The sequence below is a fragment of the Solanum dulcamara genome, chromosome 7 (assembly GCF_947179165.1).
Source record: "Solanum dulcamara chromosome 7, daSolDulc1.2, whole genome shotgun sequence".
Classification (NCBI taxonomy): Eukaryota; Viridiplantae; Streptophyta; class Magnoliopsida; order Solanales; family Solanaceae; genus Solanum; species Solanum dulcamara.
The window spans coordinates 46647963-46662979 of record NC_077243.1 but is presented as its reverse complement, the minus strand read 5'-3'; positions in this window follow the sequence as shown (position 1 = coordinate 46662979).

Below are 15017 nucleotides of genomic sequence, written 5' to 3'. Positions count from 1 at the left end.
GTTGCATAAAAGCCTTGTAGTAGTCTTAAAAGAGGGTGGTGAATTTCATGTTTTTCTCATACATTTGTAAAGGGCAGTACATTTGTTTCAGACTAAAAAAGGACGGTTTAAGTCATCAATGATTACTTAAATTGTCTGCATTATTTACTTAGATATTTTAATTAAGATTAGTACTTATTAGACACTTTTAACATTAACAAATAAATATGTATTTATTGAACACAAAATGACAAAATGACAATTAGCTTAAAAAATAATGATCGTGTAACCAACCCGTTGTGTTTTGAAAAAGTCATGAATAAAAGTACGACGTGTGCCACATGGGTCCAATATAATCATAAAAATAAAAAGAGTTTTCAATTTAAAAAATATAAAAAACAATTTTAAATCAGTAATAATTCAAAAAGTAACAAAAAAAAAGGAAAAAGGAAAATTCCTCCCCCCGCCGGCCCCAACCAAACCCAACCCACTTAACCCTTTGGCCTTTCTTCTTCTTCTTCTTCCCCTGTCGGCTCACTACTGTCGCTCTTGTTCTCGACTTCACCGGCGGTATTAATTTTTTTTCTTCTTTTTATAAACTATGGGGATTAAGCTTAATAAAAATAGTGAAATTAGTTGTGAAGAATGCATAGCTTAGTGGAGCGATTGTTGAGACGTTTGTAGAAATTAAATTGACGTCGGTAAACGGCGACAAAGAGAAATCAAGAGTATTCGAATTAATTCTATGAAATTCTCTGATATCATTTTAATAAATTTAATAAGTTTACATTTTAAATTGAGTGATATTGTTTGCTTGAAGTGACTGGAAATAGAGATGGACGGACGTTCAATTTTTTAAACTTCAATGCCGAAAATCTTCTTTCTTCTTACAAATTCAATCAATAGATTCAGTTTTTTTGTATAAAGAGAGAAAATAAAATAACGAAGAAACATTAACAAGGGAAGAAGTTTAAGAACCGAAAATGGTGAACGAAGATGTGGAAAAAATGCTTAAGTTTGACCAAAAAAAGAATAAGGGGGAAGAAGATGATGAGTATAGAAGGATGGGGTTGCTTTCTTTTGTTGATTAAGAAATTATTTTGGAATAAAAAATTCTTTTAGTTATTACTTAATGCCAAGTGTCAATAAAAGAAAGTATAACTTTTTAAATAAAAAATAAAAAAATATTTTGGATCTATTTAATATCCATGGAATACATATTTTTTGCCACATCAATATTTTATGTGTAATAGGTACACATTTTAAGCATTTTAGGCAAAAACAGATTCAGAATTTAGAGTTTTTGGGTGCAGTAGACTTATCGATTAGTAGGCAGTGAAAATTTTAAAAAAATTAATGAAAGAGTTAGGGTTTGAAAGTGAAAGAAAAAGAGGATAAAACTCTTGTTTATGTTTAGTCAAATAATTTTTTTAAAAAAGAGTGTCAACGAGATTCAATTCCGCAACTTAAGACTTAAACTTCTATCCCTTTACCACTCACACAACAAAGTACTTTTGTTCTATGTATGGCACGTCTTTGATTTATATATATATATATTCTATATATATACCTAATATATATAGAGTTTCGTTGAAGCTTGTGGGTGGCATGAAACCTCCTCCTATATACCTAGATCTGCCCCTGATTTTAAGTGTTCAATAGGTACTAGTCCTAGTTGAGATATATAAGTGAATTATGTGAATAATTTGAAAGCCCCGGACTTAAGTATAATAAGAAACCTAAAAGTAGTTACCACATACATGGATGATCAACCCCACCCCCTCCCAGTTGTTCAGAGAAGACATCAATGTAATCCTCATCTTCCAACTCCAAATCATCAGCCGTGTATGTGGGATCAATCCTCTTTCCATCATAAATGAATCTAAGTTTTTCACGCCTGAGATTTAGCCTCTTACAATAACCAAGGATCAACTTTTGTAGGGGAACATCTTTTCTGATTCTGAAGAACACGTCAGCTTCCCTTTGGGAATCCCTTATGGATATATGCTCTTTTCTCAACTCTTTGTTCTGTTTGATAATAGCGATGAATGATAATAGTGTAATAAGGTAAATGGCTGGTGAAGGAGGAGGACATTTTATAAGCCCTACTTCTTGGAAAACTAAAATATCGAAATTTCATCGGTTCCTTTTCTAGGAATTGAAAAGTTGGCAGTAATTAAGCACATTGCACTTTTATATTTATTCTTTGCGGAGTTCAAGAGCATTCCACATTTGGATAAAGCATACTAATGCAAGGCACTTGTAAACTGCAGTTGCATAGGATAAAAAATAGTCAAGACACATAGCCATATCAAATTGTCACGTGGAGAGCGATGATATCACTCCAAGAAAAGCTAGACGAGACGTGCGTCTAAATCTTGCAGTTATGTGTGGAAGATAACCAAGGCAGCAACATTACGACAAAGACCGACAGCATGATTCAACCTGTAAAAATCAGAACAGATCAAAGCTTCCCGAACAAAAAGTCCGCAACCATCACTGACGTTATGAAATCGACCCATGAGTAATGTGGAACGTTACTCCTTTACTCTTAAATGTCATTCAATTAATTATTTATCATGAGTTAATGAAGGTTTAATATTTGGAAATCAGCTCCTAAGAAGCCACCTATATAAAAGCTTTAGAACATCACAAATCTCTTTATCAATTATTTATATCTCTCTAATATTGTCGTTCATAAGTTTTGAGCACTTATTGAGTTCTATTGGATATCTTCTGCCAAGGATATCACCAGGGCTCAGCTCGATACATGTTATATTTACATAATATTGTCTATTTCAATTAAATTATTTTAGCTTTTCCTTTATTATAGATTTTATTTGTTTACTTATTTTGTTTTATTTGATCGATTTCTCACTAACAAATTCGACTGTACCTTTTTGAGTCTAAACAATGGTGAAGTAAATTCAACTTAAAGGTTCTTCTACAATAAACACACATGCACGCGCACACACATTACTCCATTCATTTCAAAATAAATAATTTTCTGGGGTGTGAGCCACTCCTTAAGTTAATTAAGGACATTAATGAAATGGTAATTTGTTAATATTACCCTTTTGTAACGAGTATAATTTTTGTCTTGAAAAAACTCTATTTGATACTATACGCTTAGAAAATATAAAATATTTATTCATTGAAGAGAAGAATAAATTTTGATAATTAATTAATACTGAAGAATACAATGAATTCCTCAAATAAGAACCCCTGAATCTATTCAAGAAGAAGAAGAAACAAGATAGAGAGAAGGACAAAGTAATCTTTAGAAAGAGAAAGACCAGTTTATATTATTTATGCTTCATTTATGCTGTGATAGTTAATCATCTATTCCAACCAACTGTTAAAAACCTTACTAAGCACTCGGCTATAAAGTACGAAGCAAGAATAATGGATTGTGTACCTTTAGATTTGCAGCGGGTTATTGTTGTTGCTACCAAGAGAATTTACCTCAAGTCTGTTTGAGTTTCACTAGAAAATCAAGATTAATATTCACAAACTAAATGTCCCTTTTTTATGTGTTGATGGTATCTAGGAAGTTAGGATAAATTCTCTCTTTCTGGTTTTTTGTCTTTCTGATGGGTTACATCCACGGACGACTCCTTTCCCCTTTTTAAGTAGGAGAAGTTGAGAGGTTAAAAAATGTTCCCTCTCCTTTTCAAAAAAAGAATTTGAATAAAAGTCGTTCCCTCCTAAAAAGATAGATTTAAACAATTATAACTTATCTGTCCTACTTTTATTTTAAACCAGATATATGTTTTATTTATGGGTCAGATAGAATTGAATTAGGTCGGTTCACATGAGCGACTCGTGATCCCAAAAAAATCTTACACACTTAAATAACTAATCACTTAAATTAGCGATTAAAGATAGTAATGCCTTTTACAGTATTCCACGACGCTCCTCAAATTTGGGTGGAGACAAAATAATGAGTTGAGATATATATATTTTGTCATTATGAAACGCTGCTGAATTTTCTCTCTTACAAAGTGATAGTCGACTTCTATATGCTTTGTCCTTTTATTATGGATTGGATTAGCAACCATTTGTAATGCAACTTTATTATCACTGAATATATTGACTAGTAATTGAACTTGAATTCCAAGAATCAGTCCAATTGACCAAGTTAATTCTGCTGCTATATTCAGCTTTTCCTGAGCTCCTCGAGACGATGGCTTGTTTTTTTGATTGTTAGGACATTGACGACTCTCCATGTTTAATGACATATCATGTAACTGGCTTTCCATATGCAATTTAAATAATCCAATCTGCATCATAATGAGCTAAGTAGAACATCTTTACTGGTGCCGAACCGTAGTATTTCCAGACCTGATATACCTTTGACATATTTGATGATCCTTAATGTAGCATTCATCTAAGATTTCTTTAGTTGTTGTAGAAATTGATTTAAAGTTCTGATGTAGCGTGAGTTTACGGTACTTTTAATGAATAAAACTTAAGAAATTACATGTCTTTTAAAGCATATATTAGTAAATTTGATGTTGTTTGTGTTTGATTTATTGGAAAATAGGTTTTGGTAGTGAAAATAAACGAAGGTAGTGTTGACAACATTTTTGAAAAACATATGAGTCTCACCTACGAGCCGTCGTCCAATCCACGAGCCGTTGGTAGAACTCGTAGGACAATGGTCAGCGAACTAAGAAGCAGTCTGCAGGAGCAAATTACCAGGACGGGCTGAAGGTTTATCTATGAGCTGTAGACTGAGGTCGTACACTGAGATTTAGAAAGTTGAAAATCAAAGTCTGATCCTACGAAGTTGCAGGAAAAATCCTAGATGGACTACGATCCGTAGGTCCTGCTCGTAGACAAAGTCCCGAGGACAGTAAAAACAACTAGTTTTACGAGGAGTGTCACACGGGCCGTCATCGTAGGTCGTAGAAGCTGACCGACTTATTTTTCTGAGTTTTTCTATTTTTGGTTTATTTAGGATTAGTTTTCTATAAATAGATTTCTTGGGTTTTCTATTGTGTTATGCACATTTTGGGTTTGGGAAATTAAGCTTAAACTACCTTTCGGCTGGAATTCTTCAATTTGTGTTTTTTTGTTATCAAACGGTTATTTTCTGATTGAATTGAAGACTTTGGATTTCCTTACTCTTCATTGTAAGTGCATGAATTACTTTAGGCCTAACCCATCGGTGGCCTCTCAAAGTTGGCTCCAACTTTCACTTAGACACCTCAACTAAGTTTTGTTCATTTTAGACACCTCAAGTAAGGTTCTGATGTGTCATTTTGACACTTTTTTTTACAATCACCCAAATATCTAAAGTGTGTGTAATACACTTGACGCTGATGTGTCAAAGTGACCAATTAAATGAAGAAACATTACAGATATATCAAAAATAATTTTAAAATAATGACTTTTGATTAGAAAAAAAGTGGTCATTAACTTCATTTAATTGGTCACTTTGACACATCAGCGGCAAGTGTAAAAAAAAGTGTCAAAATGACACATCGGAACCTTACTTGAGGTGTCTAAAATGAACAAATCTTAGTTGAAGTGTCTAAGTGAAAGTTGGTGCCAACTTTAAGGGGCCACCGATGGGTTTCTCCATTACTTCAACTACATTATTATGAATTGTGCTTACGTGATTATGAGTATCTAAATCCAAAACTAAGGTTGTGGGAATAATGAATAATTAACGCCGTAAAACGTAATTCCTGAATAGTGTACATGCATGTATTGGTTTTTTCCTTTCGTTTTGATTAATTTTTTAACTAGATCCCACGTTAGAACTTGCCTTATACTTACTTGCCGGATCAAGGAGGTAACAAATGGAAAAAAGGATAAACAACGAGATTTGAGGCTATCAACTCTCATCCAATAGGTTGAACAGATCAAGTAATAGCTAATTTGTGATCACTGATAAGAGTTAGTAAAACATACACTCGTAGATGGATCAAGTTGAGTAGTGATATTCACTTATTTGCCGGATTAAGGACTTAAGTGAAATTAACTTACTGATTCTACTTGTAACACACTAGAATAAGATTACTAATAAAAGGTTCTACATAGTTGAGAGTTCATGGGGAACACCAACACCCTAGTTTCATCTCTTATTGAATTACTTCACACTAAAACTGTTACTTTGTTACTTGATACTTGCGATTGAATTTATCATTTTACAAAATCCCCGTCTTTAAGGTAATAATACAAATATGAACGCAAATAATAAATGATTGATCTAACTCTAAATCATATTCTTCGTGGGATCGACCCTAACCTTGGTTAGGTTCTATATTTGATCAACGACCGCTTTATACTTCTTTAGGAAGGTGTAATTTGGGCGTATAAAATTTTGACGTCGTTGCCGGAGAATAACGCTTTTAGATTAGATTAATTTTTATTATTTGATTTGTAGTCATTATTTATGATTTTACTTTTTTTTGTGCTGAAACAAGTTTGGATTCTAGTGCATGCCAAATACACGGAGTTAAGGCATTCCCATGATTCCCTTCAACCCCGAAATTCAGAGAGCACTAAGATGAATGGCAAACAACAGTGGACACGAAATTGAAGCAGAAGTCGCAGAATGACTTAGAATGCAAGGAGGCAATGCACAACAGAACCCTCCTCAATATCCACCACAAAATATTCTCAACAATCCACCGGTGGTAAGAGAACATCATCCACCTAGAAAACGACCTGAATTCGACATATGAAATAACTATGGAGTCAACCATGACATCATCAGAACTGCCGGTGCTCTTGTTCTACCGCCATTGCCGCTTGATGCGAAGTTCAACATTTTGAGAGGCTTGATTCAAATGCTTCACAGTCGAGGACTGTTTGGTGGCCTGTCGTCTGAGGATCCATACATCCATCTCAATAATGTGGTGTACGTTTGCAAGAGCAGTATTGGTAATCTGGAATTGACTATGGACATCATCAGACTGCGAGTGTTCCCACTATCACTCACTGGTGATGCAACAACGTTGTTGATTGAGCTGCCATACAATTCAATCACTACTTGGGATCAATTACATGAAGCTTTCATCTAGAAATACTTTCTGTTGTCTAAGAAATTAAAGCTGAAGGACATGATCAACAACTTTCAATAGATGCATGGAGAGTCGATTAGTGCTACTTGGGAGGCAATCCAAGATGTTTTTTCCATTATTTCAATGTAATTTTTCACTTTTAAGTCTTGATTTTAGGATAATATAGGGTCTGTGTCGAAAAAGAGCCAAGAAAAGAATAAAAAGTAGGCCAAAATATGGTTATGAATTCAAGGAAAAAAATTCAGAGTCTGGAAAATCAAGTGTAGATGGCCCTACAGATTGGCTTTACGGGTTGCAGGTTTACCTACGACTCGTAGAAGCAATATTTTAAAACCATTGAAGAAGCTACAAGTCTACAAGTGTACTCTATGGATCGTAGAGACACCTACGGTCCGTAGACTATACTCATAGACTCCAGGTATATTTTTTTAATTTTACTAAGTGTTTACATGAGTTACGAGGCCCATCTACGAAACATAGAAACACGTCTCACCCCAGTGACTTTGACCTACCCGACCCGTGATTAAGGATAATAAAAACCCTGTGTTAGACCCTTTTTCCACCTTCATTTTAATCCCAAATCACCAATATCTCCATTGCCAAAACTCATCACCTTCATCGACGTCACCAATCACCATTCCCACCACGCTCTTCATCTTTATCACCATACCCACAATCCAAACCCCCATTTCCCCTAAGTTCTCAAAACACAAAATATGAGTTCTAATCGCAGGTCCATTGAGAGCTTAAGGAAGCAGGGTCGTCATTATGTTTTACATTCACTCACACAAATACAAAGACTCCCCACACACTCAGGTAGGGTCTACTCCCAAAAAATTTAGATTTTGTTTCGAGTATGGAGCCGTGTAGTCAAGAAAAATCTAGTCCCTGGGTCAATTGCAAGCAAATGGAGAAATTAGGGCTAAATATAGCTAATAAAATCAGGTTGTAATTGTTTGGGAGCACTGATGACATCTAATTTATTGAATAAATTAATGCTTGGGTCTATTTATAAGATAAAACACACGAAAACATTTGGTGTTGAAGATTTGCCACTGACGAGGAGTTTTTGTTCCACGAAGGTTTTTTGCAGGCCGCAGGACTGTTATGCCCTATTTTTATCGAGGTTTGATAAAACACACCTTATAGATTCTAAAAGATTAATTATTGTATAAAGTCGCCATCTAATTTATTATGAAAAATAAGAAAACCTATTTTATGCATAACATATATGATTCACATTTCAATATGCGAAAAACCAATTTAGATTCTAGGTAAGGATTTGCATTATTCCAAAGGGAAGCTGTTAGGCATCCTTCATAATTCACAAAATATGGTACCCGGCTAGACTTAATTTATTAAAAAGAAAGGATATAAAATTATTATTTGCAAGTATAAAACACAAATATATAAAAAAATATGTACTAAAATTGTATAAAATATATGTATAAAAGAATATGTATCAAGTAAATAATGTATATTATTATCAACTATGTGTATGCAAATAGGAAAAAGATGATATAAATGTATATAAGAAAAAAAGTAGCTTTTATGCAATATCAAAATATTTGCTCTTTATTAATATAAAAATAAAAAAAACTCTTTTACCATATGAAAAGAAAATACTTTTGAATATCATTTTTTGAAAGATATCTCCGAATACCTATACAAACGCTTGGCAAAATATTAGTAAAGAATAAATAATTATCAAAATAATTTAAAAATATGTGTCCGTATATACATTATAAAAAATAAAATTCTATTATAATGCGGGCTCGAATTTGTAATTGTAATAAGTGTTACATCCCTATTTTTTTTGCAAATAAGGAGCAACGCCGTGGTGATTCAATTCAATTGTTTAAAAAGTATTTTAAAAGAAAATAGTTTAATTTAACGAGTCATCATAATTTTAGGATAATTAGAAACCAATTAATTATTTCTTGCTATTTCTTGTTTTCATCTTGTTTTCGATATGCTTGTCCCTATCTGCCTTTTATCTTGTTTTCCTCTCTTGAGCCGAGGGTCTTTCGGAAATAGCCGCCCTACCTTTCAAGGTGGGAGTTAGGTTTGCGTACACTTTATCCTCCCCAGACTCCACCTGGTGGGACTATATTGGGCTTGTTGTTGTTGTAGAAACCAATTGATTATTTTTTAAAAATGTCTACGAAACGATTAGATTCTAAATAAGAGTTCAAGTGATTCCAAAGGGAAGGTATTAGCCCCTTCGGAATCCATAATTGTGGATCCCGAATAAACTCATTTTTTAAATTTAGGAGATAAAAATATTACACAAATATATAATGAAATATACACAAAGAATAAACTAAATCAATAATATAAGAAATGGCCTAATGTTTGCCTAACGATAATAATATACACAATAATAAATTAAAAATATTATTCGAACTTAATTCGAATAGCTTTCTTGGGAAGCAACTCTGGATACCTGTAAATGCACTTAATAAAAGTGTTAGTAAGAGATAAATAATAATAATAATAACAACAACAACAACAACAACAACAACAACAACAACAACAACAACAACAACAACAACTAAAATAAAATCCGTCTTATAAACATGGGAGGTCTTAGAAATCGATGATAATTTCTTCATCGGCCATATTAAATTGTAATATATATATATATATATATATATATACTAAGATGTTAGATCATATCTAAAGGATAAATTGACAATTTATATGTTAAAGAAATAGATAAAACGCACTGTGGCAATGTGTCAATAATGAAATTCTTACTTTTGAAATAAAAATCAACATAAAGTCAATTAGTTGTGACAATTAATCAACCAATAAAAAAAAATTAAAAGAAAGAAAGAAATGTAAAGGCATAATATGCCAAAAATCAAAAAGCTGTGAACACCAACACTAAACCAAAATAGAATAGAATACTAATAAATCAAAATTTTCGTCTTTATAATGGAAAAACCTCGAAAATCAACGGAGAGATTTTTTCATTGGCCATATTAAATTGTATCTTTCAAACGGAAAATCGCATAAGATCCACAAGTAATAATATAAAGTAAATGCAATAAATTGAAAACAGTAACTATATAATAACATAACATCAACACTAATAATAAAACGTCAATATAACTTCTTGTAGATTTGAGGAAAAGCCTAATATTAATTTAATTGAGTCAAGAACAGACAAAGTATTAACAAAATAAAGTAACAATCCATATACATATATATATATATATATAAAATCTAAAGTTATCAAAAGCATAAAATAAAATAATGGAGAACAATAATGGCACAACACCACCAACCAAAATGGAGCAACAACACAACAAAATAAAGCCATAAAAATAGAAGAGACTAAATTAACGAGCAAGAATGGTCCAGTGATAACAAATATAATAATCAAAAAAATATTAATAAATTATTGGTTAAATTAATATTGACAATAAATATGACTACCTAAATTAAGAACAATATTTTGAATAGAATTTATAGCTTAACAATGTAACCCACATGATTTTACCGAGGTTTTTTCGTCTTTCAAAATGGAGAGACCTCAAAAATCAATTGAGAGATTTCGTCTTTATAATGGAAAAACCTCGAAAATCAACGGAGAGATTTTTTCATTGGCCATATTAAATTGTATCTTTCAAACGGAAAATCGCATAAGATCCACAAGTAATAATATAAAGTAAATGCAATAAATTGAAAACAGTAACTATATAATAACATAACATCAACACTAATAATCAAACGTCAATATAACTTCTTGTAGATTTGAGGAAAAGCCTAATATTAATTTAATTGAGTCAAGAACAGACAAAGTATTAACAAAATAAAGTAACAATCCATATATATATATATATATAAAATCTAAAGTTATCAAAAGCATAAAATAAAATAATGGAGAACAATAATGGCACAACACCACCAACCAAAATGGAGCAACAACACAACAAAATAAAGCCATAAAAATAGAAGAGACTAAATTAACGAGCAAGAATGGTCCAGTGATAACAAATATAATAATCAAAAAAATATTAATAAATTATTGGTTAAATTAATATTGACAATAAATATGACTACCTAAATTAAGAACAATATTTTGAATAGAATTTATATCTTAACAATGTAACCCACATGATTTTACCGAAGTTTTTTCGTCTTTCAAAATGGAAAGACCTCAAAAATCAATGGAGAGATTTTCACATTCGCCATATTAAATATAATATATATGAACATAAATTAAAGTTTGCTTTTGTCAAAGACTACCATAAAGCCATCACTAAATTTGTCCATTTAAAATATGAAAAACATAATTAAAGGATAAAATAAAAATAAAAACAACAATAACACTAGCAAAAGAAACAATGACCAAATAAGAAACATTTAGCTAAGAGCATGCATGTTCAACATTAATACCCATTAATTGATAATATAATTATCGTATGTACAGTTCTTCATAAAAATGGAAAGGAACCAAATACTTAATTAAGCTAAACAACCCAAGGATTTTAAATAGTTTCATAAATATGGAAGTTAGCACAATCAGGCCAATATCACAAATAGTAGCCAAAACGACAACAACACTGTAACAAAAATAAAACAAAGAAAATAACTAAGCATTGTTATTGAAAAAAATCTGACTCATTCTAAAAGAGAGACAATCCATATCTAAAAATAATTAATCAAAAAAGATAATAAGGAAAAGAGGAAGGAGACAACCTAGTTACTGTTATGGTCGACGAGGCTCGTTTGATTTGCTGCTGTTGTTGCCGGTATTTGTTGGTTCGTCGGTGCGAGATCTAACCGGAGCTCACGGTGGTCACTGTTGTTGTTGCTCCGTTCGTCGGAGTAATAATGGCAGTGAATAGTGACTTCGCCGGATCTTCAAGTTGCAATGGCGAGGTGGAGAGATAAAGGTGTTTTGGTGGTGATGCTGTGGTGAAACAATGATGGGTTTGGTTTCGATGCCGGAGACGTGTGCGTACGCGCTGACTGGTGTGCTGTGGAGGTGTCGTTGGAGAGATGTGTTTTGGTGTGGAGGAGATGGAGAAGAGGATGATCATGAGATGGAACCAGAATTAGTTAACTTGTGCTACTCCCATTCTTCAAAAAAAAAAGTCAAGAAAGAGGGCAATGCTTTTGAGATCGATTAGCAATGATGTAGTATGATAGTTTATTTATATATCGTCTTAAAGTTCATTAAGGACAACATTATTATATTGAGAGTTGACATTAAATAAAGTCCTAGTGGAAGAATAAATTTAAGAAAAATACTATTCACTACTGGCGGCTAGCTCGATTGGTCAAGGTATATTTCAAAAGGTTATTGTAATTTTCGCACTTCCCGCTCAGAAAATGATTATTGCACTATTATATTGTGAAGTGTAGCCAGGCATATATCAGATCTGTCCAGAAGCTGCCATGAGAGAGAAATATGCACCAGATTTTAAAAAAAATTAATTAATGATTTGTTGGTTTAAATGCATTATGTGCTACGAAATAAAACCAAAACATAAACTATACTATTAAATGATATATTAGTAAGAAGGGATGAACTCGACAACTTTATCACCACACACTAGGCCAAACAATAATGGAGCAATTATAATAATGAAATAATAATACCTATTAAAATATTTTTAAGGCAAAATGGGTCACCGATGAATGTTGCAAAAATAGTGAGAAATCATTCTCAAAATGACTTAACGAGTCATTATAAAAATAATATATGTATCGATATGTAACACAAAAAGAATAAAAAAAATGTAATCGATATTTTGAAAGATATACTATATTGTAAAGAATAAATTACAGTGCTGTATTAGGTACATTTGTTGATGAGTGTAAAAATAGTGTGACTATTAAAATCTTACAATGACAATAAATGGATAAGAATCTTATCATTTACGAAACTAAAAAACGTTTATCCATAAATTATTAAAAGGGAAAAAATGAGAATAAATTCATGAAAATCCTAAAAGAAGTGTAATTATTAAAAGAAAAATTTTAAAACAAAAAAAAATGTGTAAAAGATTATTATTTGTGCTCTTTAACAATCAAGAAGTATGAAGATATTAATTTTGAGCACAGAGAGTCAAAATCGGGTGTCAACACCTATGACACGTCGTTACCCTTCATAGCAGTACTCTTCAGGACTCAGTGATAAACTTTAAAAACCACCAAAAGAACAAGTATTTTCTACGAGTCGTAGAACCTTCTTCGGCTTGTAGCTATCACTCATACACCCTGTTGTCCTAAATCAGTAGATAAGAATTTCATGCATGTTATGTACAAGCACCTTCTACGGGTCGTAGATGATTCTACGGCTCATAGGATGGTACTTGAACAATTCATGTACCCAATGCAGTTGCCTAAGGACTAGTGTCTATGACTGAACCTATGATTTGTAGACTAGTCTACAGATCATAGAGTCAGTCTATAGACCAATTCCAGTAACTAAGTTTTTGTGTCCTACTTCCTACGATAGGGTCCTACAGGTCGTAGGATTGTTTACGGTCCGTAGACACCCTATCAAAGGACCAAAACATGGTGTCCTAGATTTTTTTTCTTTCTTTCTTTCTTCTTCATTGATTTATTTCTTTGTCATGGGTACTAATATTGACTCCGCAGGTACCATGCCACCCAAAGCGAACCCAAAACATGGAGAAAAGGTGGCCACCCCATCGAAAAGATCCACGAATCAGCAATTAAAAGCCTGACTACAGGATAAGCTAACTAATGCTAAATCTAGCCGCTCTGAGGAGGCCTACTCCATTGATTCTAATGCACTCTCCAACACCAGAGCACTCGCAATTTCTCAAAGCAGACCGAAACGGTACCAGAATCGATGGGAATCTCCATTCCTCCCAACACCATAGCAGCTGCTGCATCCCTCAGTCTGATGAAAGGGAATAAGCTTCGGGTGAGGAACGCAATAGTAGCAGGCCGTGATCATAATCCATTCCCCCCTCAGGTTCTAACTCATCATATTCTGAGCTCGTACCAATAAAGGGGAAAAATAGGTGGTGCGTACATGGGATGTTCTATATATACCGGAAGGATATACAAAACAACAAGAAAGAAAAGTGCTCTCAGACCATTACAGAAGAGCCTCGTATTCAGACAACCGGTGTTGCAGTGGTACTAGAGATTAAAGTACTATTTGATCATTATAAGTGTGGATGGATAGCAGATCCGCCCAACCAATACAGGAACTACCAAAAGAAGATAGAATAGACTATAAATCGGAGCTCTAAATGATTCATTTTGGACTCAAAAGAACGAACTTTGCGGTCCTTATAGATCTAATTCATTGAAATTCGATCCAATAAAATAGAAGAATTATAAATCTCCCAAATAATATATAGAAACACAACAAATAAGTCCATTGCGACACTCATCAAAGGAGTAGTTCCCCACCCAGGAGCTACTTTACCATATTCCGAATTCAATGATTTCAATAAATCTCCTTCTGCAGTTCGTCTTGGGCCAGATCTAGAACTGGTCTCAACAGTTTGTGTAACCATAAATCCTATTATATTCATTGAGATCTGTTGACTTTGTATACCATTCTGTTGTAAATAAACGATTCTATCATAGATCCATTGGGGTCTTAAATTTATATAAATATGATAAGAATGGAAACAACAACCCTAGTCGCCATCTTCATATCTGGTTTACTTGTAAGTTTTACTAGGTATGCCTTATATACCGCTTTTGGGCAACCTTCTCAACAACTAAGAGATCCATTCAAACATGGAGGTTGAAGTACGGAGCCTCCCGATATCGAGAGGCTCCGTACTTCAACTGAGATAATGAAAAGTTATTTCACCCCTTTAGTTCTTTTTAGTTGGAACTTTAAGCGGTTCTCAAAAAAAGATAGCAAAAAAATTATCTCTAGATTCGAGACTAAGAGGAATGTATAAACCAATGCTTCCATAGATTCGATCGTGGTTTACAATTTTAGCTTTCATACCTGTTTGTTTCTTTTTATTTCCTTTTTTTATCATC